The sequence below is a fragment of the Chlorocebus sabaeus genome, chromosome 10 (assembly GCF_047675955.1).
Source record: "Chlorocebus sabaeus isolate Y175 chromosome 10, mChlSab1.0.hap1, whole genome shotgun sequence".
In the NCBI taxonomy this organism is placed as follows: domain Eukaryota; kingdom Metazoa; phylum Chordata; class Mammalia; order Primates; family Cercopithecidae; genus Chlorocebus; species Chlorocebus sabaeus.
Window position 1 is genome coordinate 17,500,132 of NC_132913.1, and position 17,099 is coordinate 17,517,230.

A 17,099-nucleotide genomic window follows, 5' to 3' on the forward strand; every position below is an offset into this window, starting at 1 on the left:
ATGGTTCTTCTTACTCCCTCTCCTGTGGTTAGGTGTGGCTATGTAACTGGCTCTTACCAGTTATTGGTAATTGGCAGTCTCACATGCATTCCCAAGCTGGGGGATCTAAATGCCATTGGGAGACCTTCCAGAGCTCTTTCTCTCCGCTAATATGATGACCTGCAACATTCAAGATAGTGGCTGCTCTGACAACCAGGGTGAGGCTACACAACCAAAACCCATGACACTTCATTATACATATATGGCAGAAGCACAGAATAAACCCCTGCCATTTTAAGTCACTAAGATTTTGCAGATCATTTGTTAATGCGGCAGAACACAACTTATCCTTACAGCTGCACAAACAAAACAAGGTAGATTTTCACTCAACTGTTATCAGTAATTAATATACAATCAGCCAACAAATTATCCTTAAGAAAGAGCAGATTTTTAAAGAAATAAAGCATGGAAAATTGCTTTGCTATTTGATGGTACAGAATTCATTAACGCTCAGTATTCTGAAATACAGCACAATGCCAAGGAAGACAGACCAGAGTGAGACTATGTTGGAAATTCTTTTGTGCACCTAGTGGCCTGAAAGCTATAATATATCAAGAGTCAATAATGATTATCATAATAATTACAAATATTTAATGAGAACTTAATATATGTTTGTTAAGCATTGTACTAAGTATTTTACCTCAAATATGGTATCCTGTTTGATCCTTACGATAATCTTATAATGTAAAACGCTATTTCAATTTTACATGGATAATAAGAAGGCAAAAAAAACATAAGTAACTTGCTAGTTACTTTTAGGTCTGTCTGGCCAAACTGGTGTCTCAATAGAAATAGTAGTAAATAGGCCGGGCGTGGTGGCTCAGGCCTGTAATCCCAGCACTTTGGGAGGCCGAGGCGGGTGGATCATGAAGTCAGGAGATTGAGACCATCCTGGCTAACATGGTGAAACCCCATCTCGATTAAAAATACAAAAAAAAAATTAGCCGGGTGTGGTGGCCGGCACCTGTGGTCCCAGCTACTCGGGAGGCCGGGGCAGGAGAATGGTGTGAACCTGGGAGGTGGAGCTTTCAGTGAGCCAAGATTACGCCACTGCACTCCAGCCTGGGTGACAGAGCGAGACTCTGTCACAAAAAAAAAAAAGAAAGAAAGAAAGAAAGAAGTAGTAGTAAATATACAAATGATAGATAAATTGAGAGGTGGAAGGGAGGAAGATGGGGAAATAATATAGTTATAGATATAAAGTCTATAAGTCTTTTCTTATTTGGTAATACTGAATATTTACATTCCAGGCTCTTGCCAAAGAACATCATTTCAAATTGTCTGTTCTTTGATCCTTATCTGAAGCTCAACGACAAGAAATCATTTTTCCTGGATGACTGCCTAAAGAACATGCACTCTACCCTTTCTTTGAGATCAATAGCTCTTAATAATTAGGGAGAGGGCATAGACCTCCTTATAAATCTTATGAAATCTTTGTACCCTTTTCCTAGAAAAACGTCAGTACACAAAATTTCAGAAGATCCTCAGACAGTCCTTTCAGGCCCAGTATGGATTCTCTGGCAGACTATGGTTTCTAAATGGTTTTTTTCTAGTGACTAACCATGAGTCACTGGACCCTGTCTCCCACAGTCCCACACTCCTAATCACATGCTGGGCCCTTGTGCCATTGCAGAGGCCTGGGACGAAGCTTGATGGAAAAGAGTGCTCTGGTCCATACATCTTACAGAAACTGTGGTTTATTTAGATAGGACCAACTGATGTATTCTCTGCAAAGTCTATGAGGAGGTGTCAGGCAGTAGGACATTTGGTGGGTACGACTTAGCTCAGGTGATGGTATCTTCTGCCGGTCTAGGGTAAAGTCCAAGCAGCTCAGGGGAAACTGCTTTGTGGAACTTCTCACAGCCTAAACATGACAACTTAAAACATGAAAATAATTACTTAGTAGGGTTGCACAAACTGCAGAACGTGCCACATTTCATACTCCCAAAATGGTGCCTTTTAGGGGCCAAATTACCTCCTGGCTCAGGTTTATCCCACCCCACAACCACCAGTGCTTATACCCACCTTGCTTATACCCAATTCTAACAAGTCTCGATACAAAGAATGTGACTCCTTTCCACTGCTGATAAGAGGGAAGGCCTCTCTCAAGATGAGTGTCAATGTAACATTAAGGGAGAAAAGCAGGTTACAGTTTTACATGTGAAATAAGTAATTGCTCCATCATTGTTTATAAAAAAGTAGAAAAAATACCAAAATGCTAATATTATAGATTATATATATAATTATATATATTTTTTATAGAGAATATATAATATTATATTTTATTATATATATTTATATTATAGAGAATATATATAATTATATATATATTCTCATATATATATAAAGAGAGTGAGATTGAGCGTTTCATTTATCATATTTGCTATTTTTTTTTTCAAATTACCTATATAAGCTTACATTTTTAATGTTCGTAATCAGAAAAGAGTACACAATATGAAAAGTATGTGAGAACTGTCAGCTCTTGCTAGCAACTCCAAATACAACTACTGGTTCTTACCGTAGAGGAAGACAAGGCAACGAACATTCCTGCACTAACAGCTTCATGCTCATTATTTCATTTAATCTTCACAGCAGGCCTATGACATAGATATTATCCACCTCAATAATGGAAAGAAAAAATTCTCTGAGACTTATGGCAATTTAATCCCATAATGACCTGGCTAGAAAGCAGCAGTGCTGAATTTTCGTCTCAGATCTATCTGACTATCTGATCTATCTGACTTTTACAACCTGGACACTTTCCCATAGAGTAGCACTAGTCAAACAATGAAATGATTAAAGTGGGTGTTTTCGCCTTCCAAGTCGCAGATATGATTGTTTAAAAAAAAAAAAAAAAGTCTGTGTTTTGTGGACTCTGTCCAGGCTAGGGAGGAAGTCAATGTTTGTCTCTTGTTAAAGCCAAGACTGTCAGTCCACTGGATGCACTGTTCCTCTCTGTGGAGCACAATAAAGCTTCAGAACTTGCAGACATGTGAGAGCAGAGCCCAGTAATCAAGTAAGGAGCTGTTACAAGGAAATAAGGTCCCTGCCTGCAGCCACAGAGCAGACCAAGACCCAGCAGTCAGTCACTGCTCTGCAATGCGGGCTCCCATGCAGGCCTGCTCAGCTTTCCGCTATCTTCCCAGAGATTCCTGGAGAAAAACAACGTTTTCTCTCATTGCAAGACTGTAGGGCCATGCCCAGGGCCAAGAGTGAGGCAGGATTTGGCTGGAATCCGCATCAGATGGCTGCACAACTGGTACAGTGGATAGGAGACTGAAGCTTATAACGCCAAGGTTGCTGTTTCATTTCTGTTATCTTTCTATGAAGAAAATCTTTGCACAATTTGCAGGGTCTGCACTGCTAATCTCTACCAGCTGTCTCACAAATGCCTGTGTTGGGCTAACGTGAGGCTTTGAGGAGGCTGAGGGAAAGTCAGAAGCATTACTTGTGATGGGCCATCTTTGTCAACTGTGACTTTAAAATACCAAGACTTTTTTTTTTTTTTTTCCCTGAGACGGAGTCTCATTCTGTCACCCAGGCTAGAGTGCAGTGGCATGATCTCGGCTCACTGCAACCTCCGTCTCCCAGGTTCAAGCGATTCTCCTGCCTCAGCCTCTGGAGTAGCTGGGATTGGATTACAGGCATGTGCCAGCACGCCCAGCTAATTTTCGTATTTTTTGTAGAGACGGGGTTTCACCATGTTGGCCAAGGTGGTCTCAAACTCCTGACCTCAGTTGATCCTCCTTCCTCGGCCTCCCAAAGTGCGGGGATTATAGGCATGAACCACTGTGCCCAGCCAAAAATAATGAGACTTTTTGAGACATTCTGATATCACTAATATGAAGAGAAACTTTCATCCTTCCTGAAATTTACTGTGTGGTGATAAAAAGATAGAAAAGAGAACAAGCTCATAGGAGCACTAAGAATAGGAAGGGTGGATCACTGACCGAGAACACGTGTGTGCAGCCTTCCAGAGGGTGAAAAGGAGAAGGGAGTGTCCTTGTTGATAATGAGATGGAGGAAGCCACAGCACAGAGTATGCTGAGGAAAAACGTTGTGGGGATGGGAGCCAATCCTCCCTTCACCTTTGCACAATTTTTCCATGACTTGCCTTGTTAGTTTCCTATTACAGTTGTAACAAATTACCACAAATTTAGTGGCTTAAAACCAGGCCAATTTATTTTCTAACAATTTTGGAGTTCAGAAGTCTAAAATGAGACCCCAACACTAAAATCAAAGCCTGAATTCCTTCTGGAGGCTCTAGAGAAAAATCTGTTTCCATGCCTTTGCCAGTTTCTAAAAGCTGCCCACATTCCTTGGTTTGTGGCCACATCACTCTTACCTCTTCGTTCATTGCCACATCTCTTCTGACTCTGACCTTGCTGCCTTAAGAACCTTTGTGATTAGATTGGGTCCATGCAGGTAATCTAGGAAAATCTCCTCAAGATCCTTAACATAATACTTTGTGAAGTCCCTTTAGCCTTGTAGAGTAACATATTTACAGGTTCCAGAGATTAGCATGTAGATATCTTTGGGAGTCATTATTCTGTTGACCACACTCGGTAAGGAGGCACAAAGAGTGAAGTGAGAAGCAAGAGAAGAAACAAGGCTTTACATGCAATAGTCCAAAGCAGCCACGGAGGGTGGTTCCACATGCTGCACTCAGAAAAACTAGCAACAGAAATACACACTCCAGAATAAAGCTGGATAAACATTTGCCAGTAAAATTGAACAGTCTGCCAAGGAAGGTCTTGGGCTCCCCTACAAGAGGGAAAGATGTAGATGAACACAAGAAACAACTGATCCTGGAGGAAAGAGAGATGGTGTTACCTGGTGTTTAAAAAAGTGAATGACTAATAGTGGTGAAAAGGCTGAATAGATTAGGGCTCACCCACACCACGCCTTTTAAAAGAATGAATATCAGTTGTATGAAGAGGTTTCCATAAGATGTTCTTGAGTGAAAAATACCACGCTCAATAAAAAAAAATGAAGACTCTCCCAAGAAAGTATGTATTTCCCAAACTCCCTGCTTTTTCTTGCACTGTTCCTTCCACTTAAAATATCCTTCGTCTCTGCTATCCGTCTCCTATCTCTGTCTAGCAAATCTTTTCCGTGTTGAGTACAAATTAGTTTAACCTTTTTAAAAGAACAGAACAAAAATATGATTTCAAATATAAAATGTGTAACCATTTGACTTAGAAATCTTTTATCTGTGAATTTACAATGAGGAATTAAATCCTTAAGTGGAGCATGAGGCATATATAAGGAATTTTATTGTAGCAAAAAAAGATGAAAGCAATCTAAATATTCGTTGCTGGAGGATTAGACAGTTGGGGTATGATTCAAATGCTTGCCAGAATATTATGCAGCCATTAAAAATGATGATGGAGGTCATATTAAACATAAAAAATATCTAGGACATATTTGCTGTGTAAGTGATAAAGATCAGTTACAGAATATATTATGATCCGTTATGAAATTAGGTCTATCTGTGATATATCCATATTTATTTATAGAGAGATTGGTGCTGAAAGGATTCTGTAAAGCATTTTAACAGTGCTTATCTTTTTCAGATTTGAGCTAGTTTGAGTGTCTTTTTCTTCTTTATTTGAGAATACTAATTCCCAAGGGTATGGTATTAGGAGGTGGGGTCTTTGGGAGGCGATTAGGTCGTAAGAGTGGAGCCCTCATAAATGAGATTAACGTTCTTATAAAAGAGGCCGCAGGGAACTGCCTTGTCCCTTCCACTGGGTGAGGACACAGTGAGAAGCTCCCATCTGTGAACCAGGAAAAGGGCCCTCACCAGATGCCAAATCTGCTGGCACCTTCATCTTGGACATAGCAACCTCCAGAACTATGAGAAATAAATTTGTTGTTTATGAGTAACACAGTTTTGTTTTGTTTTGTTTTGTTTTTTGAGACAGAGTCTCGCTCTGTCGCCCAGGCTGGAGTGCAGTGGTGTGATCTCAGCTCACTGCAAGCTCCGTCTCCCGGATTCAAGTCATTCTCCTGCCTCAGCCTCCTGAGTAGCTGGGACTATAGGTGCCCGCATGATATTTTCTTATAACAACCTGAAAACACTAAGAAGTATATACCGTTTTAATTTTTACCCATGATATATTACGTTTTACAAAAACAATAGTGCTCTTTCTAAAAAGGAGACCATAGCTCTGTAAGTTCCTGATTTTAGAATGTCAAATTATGTTTACTAGACTTAATAAAATAACAACAGGCATTTACTAAGCATTTGCAATATACCAGACCCCATCCTAAGTACCTTTACATTTATTAACTTATCCTCACAACAAACTTATGAGGCACGTTTCCCATTTTGCAGGAAAGGAGTTGAAGCATAGAAAGGTCCCTTACGTTAGAAAACTTAACTGTGGTATTTTACAAAGATCTTGAACAGTTTTGAAACAACAACAAAGTTTTCTATTTAACAGCACTCACCTCATTATCTAGAAGTGACCATTGTCCAGGACCTCTTACTCAGTCTTTAATTTCCTAAGCAATCTGACTTTTAGCATACAGCTTTAACTCTCCATTCTTAACTAGGTGCTCTCTCCCCAATGTATTTTCTGCCACCTTTTAAAGCACACCACGATGCAGCTTTCTGGTTGTACTTGGTTGTGGCCATTTGCATGTACCAGTAGTCTGTGTGATTATAAAAATGATTATTTGCAAAATTTTCTTTTATGCTGAGACACTCAGAAGGTAAGGTAAAGGGGGTCAAGCGCAGTGGCTCACGCCTGAAACCCCAGCACTTTGAGAGGCCGAGGCGGGCAAATCCCTTGAGGTAAGGAGTTTGAGGCCAGCCCAGCCAACATGATAAAACCCCCGTCTCTACCAAAAACACAAAAATTAGTTGGGCGTGGTGGTGCGTGCCTGCACCTAGCTACTCACGAGGCTGAGACAGGAGAATTGCTTGAACCTGGGGACCTGAGGTTGCAGTGAGCCGAGATAGCACCACTGCACTCCAGCCTGGGTGACTGAGAGAGACTCCATCTCGAAAAGCACAAAACAAAAACAGAAACAAAAAGAAAAAAAGGAAGGTAAAGGGGACATGATAAACAACTCACACTTGTTTAAATTGTTGTCATACAGAAAAAACAATTCCGCAAACACAGCCACCTAACGCCCGGGCACTTCACATTTCAGAGCGCGCGGTGGAAGAGATGTAATTACTGTGGTTAATTGGTTCCTGGTAAAATGTCACTGAGAATGAGAACTCATTAATACATCATTTCAGCCACTAGAGACACCAGGTGCTCTTACTTAGGGCCTGCTCTGTGGTATTCTGACATCTTTCTCAGGGTTGCTTCCCTCTTTGAAGGAGAAAATGTAAACATCCATTTGTATATTATGATTTGGAATGCATTCCCTACAATTTCTGTAAAAAATAAAAAACCATATAAATTATCTAGCCAGGTAAACTGCTACATAATGCAGGGAACTCCATGTCAGATTTCTGCCTAAAAGCCTGACCTTTAAGCATTAAGCAGACGGGTGAGTTTGATAAATATAAATATAGACTAGGAAAAAATACTCTCTTTGGCTTGTTTTTATGGATATTATTTTGGAAATTTATTTTTAAAAACTCATAGGACTGACAGAAAACTTTTCATATCAGAAATATCTCACAGGTCATATTTCCACATCCAAGAATTCAATCAGCCCTAGAGATGAGAATAGTTTAGGAAAAACTCCTAAATATATTCCACTAATTTTTTAAATTGTCTCTTCAGCTCTCATGTGCCCCAACATTCGTATAACTTTGAAATCTCTAAGAAATTGAAGTTGAAAAGGGAATATTGATGATCATGATAAAAAAAATGATGAAGGAGAAGAAGGAGAAGGAGAAAAGGAGAAGGAAGAAGGAAGAAGGAGGAGGAGGAGGAGGAGGAGTGGGGGGAGGAGGAGAGAAGGAAGGAAGGAAGGAAGGAAGGAAAGAAAGAAAAAGAAAGAAAGAAAAGAGAGAAAGAAAGAAAGAAAGAAAGAAAGAAAGAAAGAAAGAAAGAAAGAAAGAAAGAAAGAAAGAAAGAAAGAAAGGAAGGAAGGAAGGAAGGAAGGAAGGAAGGAAGGAAGGAAGGAAGGAAGGAAGGAAGGAAGGAAGGAAGGAAGGAAGGAAGGAAGGAAGGGAGGGGAGGAGGAGGAGAAGAAGAAGAAAGAGGTGGAGGAGAAGAGAAGAAAATGGTAGTGGTATTGATGGTTATGATAGTGATGCTGATGATGGTGAAGATGATGGTGATGGTGAGATGACGATGATGAAGGTGGTAGGAAGATAGTGGGTACCTTTTTGCCTTAATCACTACCACTACCATTCAGATTCTGAACATACCTGAGTACCTCAAAAAGTCAGTCTTTGGGACAGAAAAGGTAAGCTACATCTCCACATTAAACATGTTGCCTTCTTACTTTTTAGTTATTCTTTTTTGCACCAATCTCTGTATCACCTTGACAAGAGATATTTATTGCATTTTCAAACTGGTAAATTTTTTTAGCCAAATAGGTTTGGCCTCCAAAAAAAAAGGAGGGGACAGAGAGACCTTCTTACCAGAAAAAAAAGAAATTGTCTCTATGCTAACAATACTCCTTCTTGAAAAGCATTTGTGCTATTTCAAATGAGTGTTTGTTAACAAGGAAAATTCATCTTGAAATGTTAAATGACAAAAATCAGGTTACAAAACAGAATGCACAGCACGATGCTCATTTTGTACAGCGATATGACATTAATATGTAGTTTCCCCTGGGTTGCAGAAGTATAAATGATTTTATGTGTTCTTAGAGTTTGTGTTTTGCTTTTCTTATTTGCCAAACTTTTTTTTTTTTTTTTTTTTTTTTGCAATGAGCATGTGATACCTTTTGTGATGAGAAAACAATATTTATGGAGCCTATGCAAAGAAAGAGGATTTATTTTTTTCTGGCTATGGCTAGAATACTACAGCTGTAAATGGAATGCTTACATTGAGAAGGCAGTGAAATCTGAAAGTACAGACCTGACCTACCTGCTAGAGCTGAGCTTACAGCAGTGAAGGAGCTCTCAAGGAAAAAAAGAAAAGAAAAGATAACATGAAGTGTTAAAGAGGGAACATTTCCAAGTGTCAGGGAGAGGTGTGTGAAGGAGAAAGAGTTTGTTTCAGCTCAGCAAATACCTATTTATCACCTGCTCTATACTAAGCACTGAGCTTCACAGCAAGATAGAGAATCAGAACATGCATGAACCTACCCCTGGATGAAGCTACAGCCCAAAAGGAGAGAGAAGAAATGAGAATGTTGATGCCGTGGGAGAAGCACATCATGAAGGTGGCACCAAACTAGTTTCCATGAAATCCCAGAGGCCTGGGAGGGAGGATGTGAGGGTGGGTTCCTCAGAAAGATGGGTATGGAAGGACAAGTAAAACTAAACAAGGGGAAAAAAAGAGAGAACCTTTGAGGCAGAAGGAATGACATTCACAAAGGCACAGTCAGTAAACAGCAAGGTATGTTTGCAGAGCAACACGGAGGGCTGGATATGAGGTATGTGAACATCGCCAGAGTGACAAGCAGAGCAGAGAATACCGATGAGGTTGGGAAGTCAGGCTCCTGGACATCAGACGTGGCAGGTTAGAAATTAACTTGTAAGGGTGGAAATCCATATATAGATTTACAGATTTATGTGGGTTGACAATGTTGAGCCCTGTGCTCCCAGAAAACAGTGATGGTTAAGAAAACCCCCATCATTTTGTGTTCCTGAAATGGCTTACCATGAAAAAAGCATCCTCTTCCATGTGACTTAAGCAAGACTTGCCGTCTACTCTTTCTCAAGACTCTCATAAGACTTGTAGGTGCCTCTTTTATTTACCTATGACAAGGCTGAACAGTCCTCTGCCCCTTTGCTTGACCGTTGCTAAGGCCAGAAACAGACTGTAGTAGTTTCTTAGAGTTGCTGCAACAAAGCACCACATATGGGTAGTTTTAAGTCAACTGAAGCTTATTATCTTCCAATTCTGAAGGCTTGAAGTTTGAAAGGATCACGTTTTTTTCCAGGTTCTAGGGGAGAATCTATTTCATGCTTTCCTCTGGCTTCTGGTGTCACCAGCAATCTTTGAAATCCCTTGGCTTGTAACTGCAACTCTAGTCTCTGCCTCTGTTATCACACGGCATTCTTCTCCTTGTGTAACTCTACCTTCTCCTTATCTTATATGGACCTATAGTATTGGATTAGTACCCATCCTAATGACCTCATCTTTTTTTTTTTTCTTTTTTGTTTTTTTTTGCGGAGACGGAGTCTCACTCTGTCACTCAGGCTAGAATGCAGTGGCACAATCTTGGCTCACTACAACCTCCACCTCCTGGATTCAAGCAATTCTCTTGCCTAAGCCTCCCTAGTAGCTAGGATTACAGGCATACGCCACCACATTGGGCTAATTTTTGTATTTTAGTAGAGAAGGGATTTCACTATGTTGGCCAGGCTAATCTCGAATTCCTGACCTTGTGATCTGCCCACCTCGGCCTCCCAAAGTGCTGGGACCACACCTGGCCCATGACCTCATCTTAACTTGATTACATCTACAAAGACCCTATTTCCAAATAAGGTCACATATACAGGTACTGCGAGTTAGAACCTCAACATATATATTGGGAGACACAATTTGACTTACAACACAGAACCGCCAACTTCACATTCCTTATCTCATGAGTTATTAGCTGAGATTAGACTTGTTTGTGCCTCTGAGACTAGCCAACCGTAGGGAAAAAAAAAAAAAAAATCCTGCCCAGATAACTAAGACCTTTCCTGTTTGCAAAACAATCCCAGCTATAAACCATCCGTCTTGCAATATGCTTACCCCTCCTCATAAAAGTCTAAGGCAAAACACCTTGCTCAAACACTTTAATCTTTGGATCTGGGTGCTCTCCCTATTGCAATAACCTGAATAAAATCAGTCTCCTTGCTTGTTCAGTTACCTTCTTTGACAGGGTAGGGTGTCAAAGCCAGATGCTCCCATGTAGTTTGAGTAACAATCCAGAGGTGGGCAGTGAGGGCTAATAGTAGATGCTGGCTGGCATATGCTGTAGTAAATACCGAGGTGCTCAGTCCAGAACGCCCAAGAGGACCCCCAAACTCACACCCTGGCAGTGCTGAGAATGTCAGCTGCTGATGGCTCACAGCTACATCCCTCAAGGGAAAGTGCCTCTGTTTACTCACTGTTAGTGCTCTAAGGACTAGACAGACGTGACAGAATGATATATGTGTGGCTTATCACTTTTAACTACAGGTATTCCTCCCACCCCACACCCACCCCCACCTTCTGAAATGCAAAAAGGAATTGAAGCCTGGTGTCCACTTTTCTTGTGTGCTTTGGGTTGCAGGGATCAAAAGCTGATGTGCACTCAGGAGGTAACACGTCCCCCATGAAGGCTTCTGTAGCCAAGACCCACGGCTCCTGAAAGCAATGAGACTGAATGGTCCTAGAGCAATGGAGGTGGGTTAGGCAGTGCAAATGGAAGCAGCCACATCAGGAGCAGCTGTCATCTTTTTAAGAGAATCTGAAAAGCAGACTATGTTTTTGGCCCCTTAAAGTGCTAGAAGAGGTGCTAGAATTAGCTCAGGGGTGCTGGGAGATTACACATCAAGAGAGGTGTCCTTGGGAACAGCAGCCAAAGATGCCATGCTAATGCTCGACGGGAAAGCAGTGAAGCCAACCACCTCCAAATGGACCACATAAGTTTGAACCACGAGAATCTTAATCATCACAATGATGCTCTACAGACCAGAGGCCCTTCTGCCATTCCCACTCCCCTGATCCTTGTGTACCTGCATGGAAATGGCGTGGTCTTCCAAAAAAAGACTGAGATCTAATTTCTCACCCACTGGAGAATTAAAGTCAGGACAAATTTGATTTATAAAAACAAGGCACTTCTTACCACCCCCCACCCCACCAAGAGTGCAGATCAAATGTTTAACTTCTATAGAGGCAAACGCAAGCCAGGCATACAGAAGTACATAAACAAGACAGCTATTGATTGCTGATTTGAGCACTGTGTGTCTCCTCAAGCTCCAGCTTAGTGATCATAATTAACGCCCTCAGGAAATCCACTCATAAGGGAATTTAGGTGGATCATCCTTCTCAATGCCCTGCAAACAAGAATACCTCCCTGTCTTCTACTCGTTCCTCATTTGTTTTGTAAACTCAAAATTAAACTGCCATGCCTGGGTCCAAACTGATTTAAATCAATTTGGATACAAGCAGATACTTGGTACAAATCCCTGGAACATGATACATAAAGGCAGGATCAGCAGGTCTTTCCCACCCTCATGGTGACTGGGAAAAAAAGGAATAGAGTGTCCCTCCTCCCAAAAATCCCCCTCCTCTGGGTCTCTGTTTCCAAACAGCCGCTGGATAATATCACGAGAAGGCAGACTCTCAAACCCACCTGGCACAACAAACCCAACCAGCACAGTCAGGGAGAGATGCTGGCTGGCTACAGGGAATGCTCAGGATAGGAGGAAGAAAAGCCATAGGAATTGAAATGGACTCACTTGTGCCAAGACTTAAAAAAAAATGGAATCGGGAGGAAGGGTTATTGTGCAGAGAATGAGCCCCTCCCAGGGAATCTGCTTGAGTTGTAGAATGTTCCTTTGCATTCATTTGCTTGAATCTCCTGTTGCTGCTTGTTCCCTCAAGAATGCGGAAGTCCTAGCTCAAGTCCTCTGCAGTGGGACGCTGTTTTCTCTCAGCCGTGTTCCCCACCATCCTCTCCCCTTCCACCAGGTGGAGTCAGGGAGGTTCCTAAACACTTCAGGCCCTCCCTATCCCATTCTCCCTGCTGCTCCTCCCTCTCCCCAGACTCGCCTTCCTAGTCTCCTCGTGTCTCTGTAACTGTTTACTGGCCCTTGTTGGGTGCCAGGGAAACACCCTTTGGTGAAACTCTGCAGCCTCTCCCTTCCACGCCCCTTGACATCTTAGGACCACAGCTGTCCAGGGTCTCTCAGGCATAAGAAAAGTCCCATCTGAATCATTCAGACTCACCTTTCAGGAACTGAAAAGTCCAGACCAGTATCAATTAAAATCAAACCTCACCTGCAATGTAAAGGCTTTCTCATTCCCCCAGTCCATGCCTGACTTATACAGAGGGAAAGGGCCTAGTCTGGCTCTTCACTCTTCCTCCACCTCCATCTCTCTCCACCTGCTCCCCCTTCCTGTCAAGATCAGGAGCCCAGGAGGAGGTGAGAGAAAGTTAGGACACTTTGCCTAACTGGTGTCATTCTCCTTCACCAGCAATACCTTGGCGTGACAAGTATTCCACTTTGGGGCTACATGTGAATTTTTGGGGTGATCCCGGGGGACTCCATGCTACTGTCAACCTAAAATAACAACAGAGAGAGATGTGCTAAAGATAATGAGTTTATTCCAGAATGGAGAGAAGGATTGCAATCCAGGAATATATGTGCCATGGCAGCCCATGGGGAACCGTGGCTGCACCCAGAGAGGCAAGGGAAGGAAAGGATTTTTAAAGGCAAAATGAAGAAGGTTACATAAGTTGTTTTGAAATAATTATTCTTGGCTACAAGGATCAATAGCAAGGGTGGCACCAGGCCAAGATCGAACAGGCAGTTGCTGGAGCAGACGTCCTCTCAGAGGCATTTTCTGTGTAAGGCTGTGGTGGCCTTTCTTCAAGGTTATGGTTTTCAGAAAGTCCTTGTAATCGTTGTTACCATAAGCATGTGTGCATGAGAGCCCCTCCTTTATGGCTTCCTGACTCCATTTTTTTAAGGCTTGGCACAAGTGACTCCATTTAAATTCTTATGGTTTATACACAACACAATACCTGGACAAAGAGGAGAAACCCCTCATGACTTCCTGTATTCTCCCTCCCCTCACCTCTCACCCCTTTATACATCCATAGCTTTTGGTGGCTGAGTCCTCGCCTGCCGGACCACCCTCTTCAGTCTGCCCCCATGACAGCCCAGGACAACCTATGTGCCACAGCATCCAGGTGGTCCCCAGGAAACTGACCAATCCCTGGCAGTTCAAGTGGTGGGAATGCAGGCAGTCTCATAGCCCTGACATCACAGGCTGCTCCCACTAGCACCCACCTTCAGAATTACCCCTGCAAGAAGCAGGCACCAGTCTTTATGCTCATAATGCCGTCTCACTTCCAGGGGTTTGTACAAAGTTCACATAAGAACCCTCTCATTATGTTGTCTTTGGGGGGCAACTTTGGACCAGGCCTACATTTCAATTGCTTAGCAAGCATCAGGCCCAGGAGGAGACTGTGGGGCTCTTCTCTCTCTTGTCTTAGGGGAGGAGCATGTCCCCTCCCTCTTTCAGATGGAAGGGAGAGGACGTGCCCCACCACTTTCACTAGGCAGACAGCGTACTAAAACTCCCAGCAAGGGCCTCTTCTTGCAGCCTTCATGATCCTCTGCCTTTATAAACAGGTGAGAGGATGTAGGGGGTACAGAAGTGGGAGTGGGCAGTGAGGATCACAGGATGTCCTGGCCACCTCTAAGGAAGCCCTGTCTATGTCTGACAGCTCCTTGGTGAGCCCTTTAGACTGTAGGAATAATTAGGTCATGCTGTTCTCAGCTTTAAGGCTTCTGGAGAGAATCTGAAACAACAGAAAAAGTTTTGCATGTGATCTTGCTACATCTTCCAACGCTCCCAATCCTTCAAAGCCCCACATCAGCCCTGGCCTCTCCAAGACACCTTTCTGTTCTGACAACTCAGGCTCTCACTGAGAACTCCTTTCTGGAACATCCAATGCACTTGATGTCAGCACAACACATTCTGATGAGTAAATATATTCTGTCTCATGTTGGTCTCTTGCTGTTTCTCCATGTTGGTCCCAATAGCACAGCAGACTTTTTGAAGCTGGAGACTGTGCTTTATGCTTATTTTGTATCCCCTATGGCTTTGACCACTTTACTGTCAACATAAAGGTGCTCAATACGTATTTGAAGTGAGTTGAATGGAATTTTCAATCAGACACGTGCTGGATGGAGAGAGAGCCCCAGTGTGGTTAGGGCTGGAATACATGAAGCAGAAAAGACAGATTGCACGTGAAGTTTCTTTCCGAAATTTAGGCATTGCAAAATGGAACAGAGACTTTGTAAAGACAACATATGCTGCCATTCCTTGGAGTTGGAATATGTTGTTTACATATTTTCGGGAATACTAACCTGGAGTCAGGATCCAATGTATTAGGTTCATTTGTGTAGACGGCCCCCGGGCGCTAAGACAGAGAGGTGAAGGAAGGAGAGAACTAGGACGTGGGCTTCTTCCATATCCCAGCCTAAACCCCTGGCCGCCAAGAAGTTATAGTGATGAGACAGGAGTGGCCAACACTCAAATATGGCGGGAAATCCCTGTGGTGCTGTAGGTTTGATGGGCATGTCCCCTTCTCCTCTGCTGTTCTCCCTCTCCTTTCTCACACCCAAACACACAAGGACATGCACATACAGCGCACCAGGAGAAAGTTTTTTGCCAAAATGCAAGTGAACAATACTGGCTGAGCCAGTTCTCTTCACTTACCTTTTCCCACCTTCTCCACCAGTGGAGAATTTTTTTCAGGCAAGATTGCAATACTGTTCAGCCCCATCAAGGGGCACTTTAATCCATTTAACTTTGAGATAACTACTTTGGATAAATAAAAGAGGAACCTGCAATCTAATGCGTTCAGAAATACTTCAATTAACATCAACACCCAAAGCAGTACAACTACATCCCCATAAGCCAGAGCAAGAAATCCAGCCTTAATGCATTCCCCACCTCCCCCACCCCACATGGGTACCTATATAGTTATGGAAACCCTAAGGCATGTACTATCACTTCATTCCAAAGCTGGTGGAGTTAGGGGTCCTCAGTCTCAGGCCCTGATAGATGCACAGATGTCCCACGTCTTCCTTTGAATCAGGGAGGCAGCACAAAGACCCTCATATGCTGTTACACCTGCTTCTCCTCCACTCTTCCACACTCTGCAAAGGGGCAGTGGCCATACTTTCCTGGACCCACTGGAACAGGAGGTCCCTCTTCTATGCCAATCAGGTGGTTTCTTTCCCTGAACACCCTCCCAAACTTCTCCCAGGGCTCAAAGGTTACTTTGGAATAACGATAATGGTCATAAGATATAATGATATAGGTCATAAGAGTGAAACTGATTTAGAAGCAGTTGTGGATCATTTATACTTGACCTGTCCTTCTTGGGCCACAGCCAAAAAACAAAAAGTAGGGCTAAAGAGAAGGCACTGGGAGCTCTTCTCCTCACCCTCTGCATCCAGTTAGCATCCTCCAGTCCTGCAAAGAAAGGCTCTAAGGGTTAAATATTAACCTGAGGGAGTGGAAGCACCTGGGTCGCATGAGTTGTATCTCTGCTTGGTCCTATGGCTGATGGCATCATATTCTCCAATGTAATGATTCTTTTTATGTGACAGGGAGTTGAAGAAAGGGATGCTGAGCGAAGGAGTCCATATATTCTCCATAACTCGAATTACTACAATGAATTGCTCCATTACTCACCTTTGCACTGGACATTAATCACAAAAACAAAAAACTGCAGAGCCAGGAAGTTAGTGAGGATGTGCTATTTCAACCCTGCACCCTGTGCCAAGTGGATGCAGCTGCAATGAGGAATCTGCAGTGCTCCCCCTTCCCATCTGTTTTTAAACCATTAGTACGGAAGTTTGTGGGAGAAACTCACAGCCATGACTGGGACAGAGCTGGACTCTTGGGAAAGGCTTGCTGAAATTCAAATCACTTGTGAACCACCTGCCCACAAAGGACATACTAGATCCACCTCTGGCTCCTAGTGTTTCCCATTTGCCCTGCCTGCACAGGCTCAGGCCTGATTATACCAAACTGCTTGAAAATCTGAAATATTAAAAACAGCCATACTAAAGAATATTATGTAACCACCAAAAAAAAATTAAAAGTATTTGATATCACATAGAGATAAATTATTAATGTAAAAAGCAAGTTACCAGAAACTATGTAAATGTAATCTCACTTGTCTGTGTGTGTGTGTATATATATATTTTATTATATAAATGTTATACACATGTTATATATGTGTGC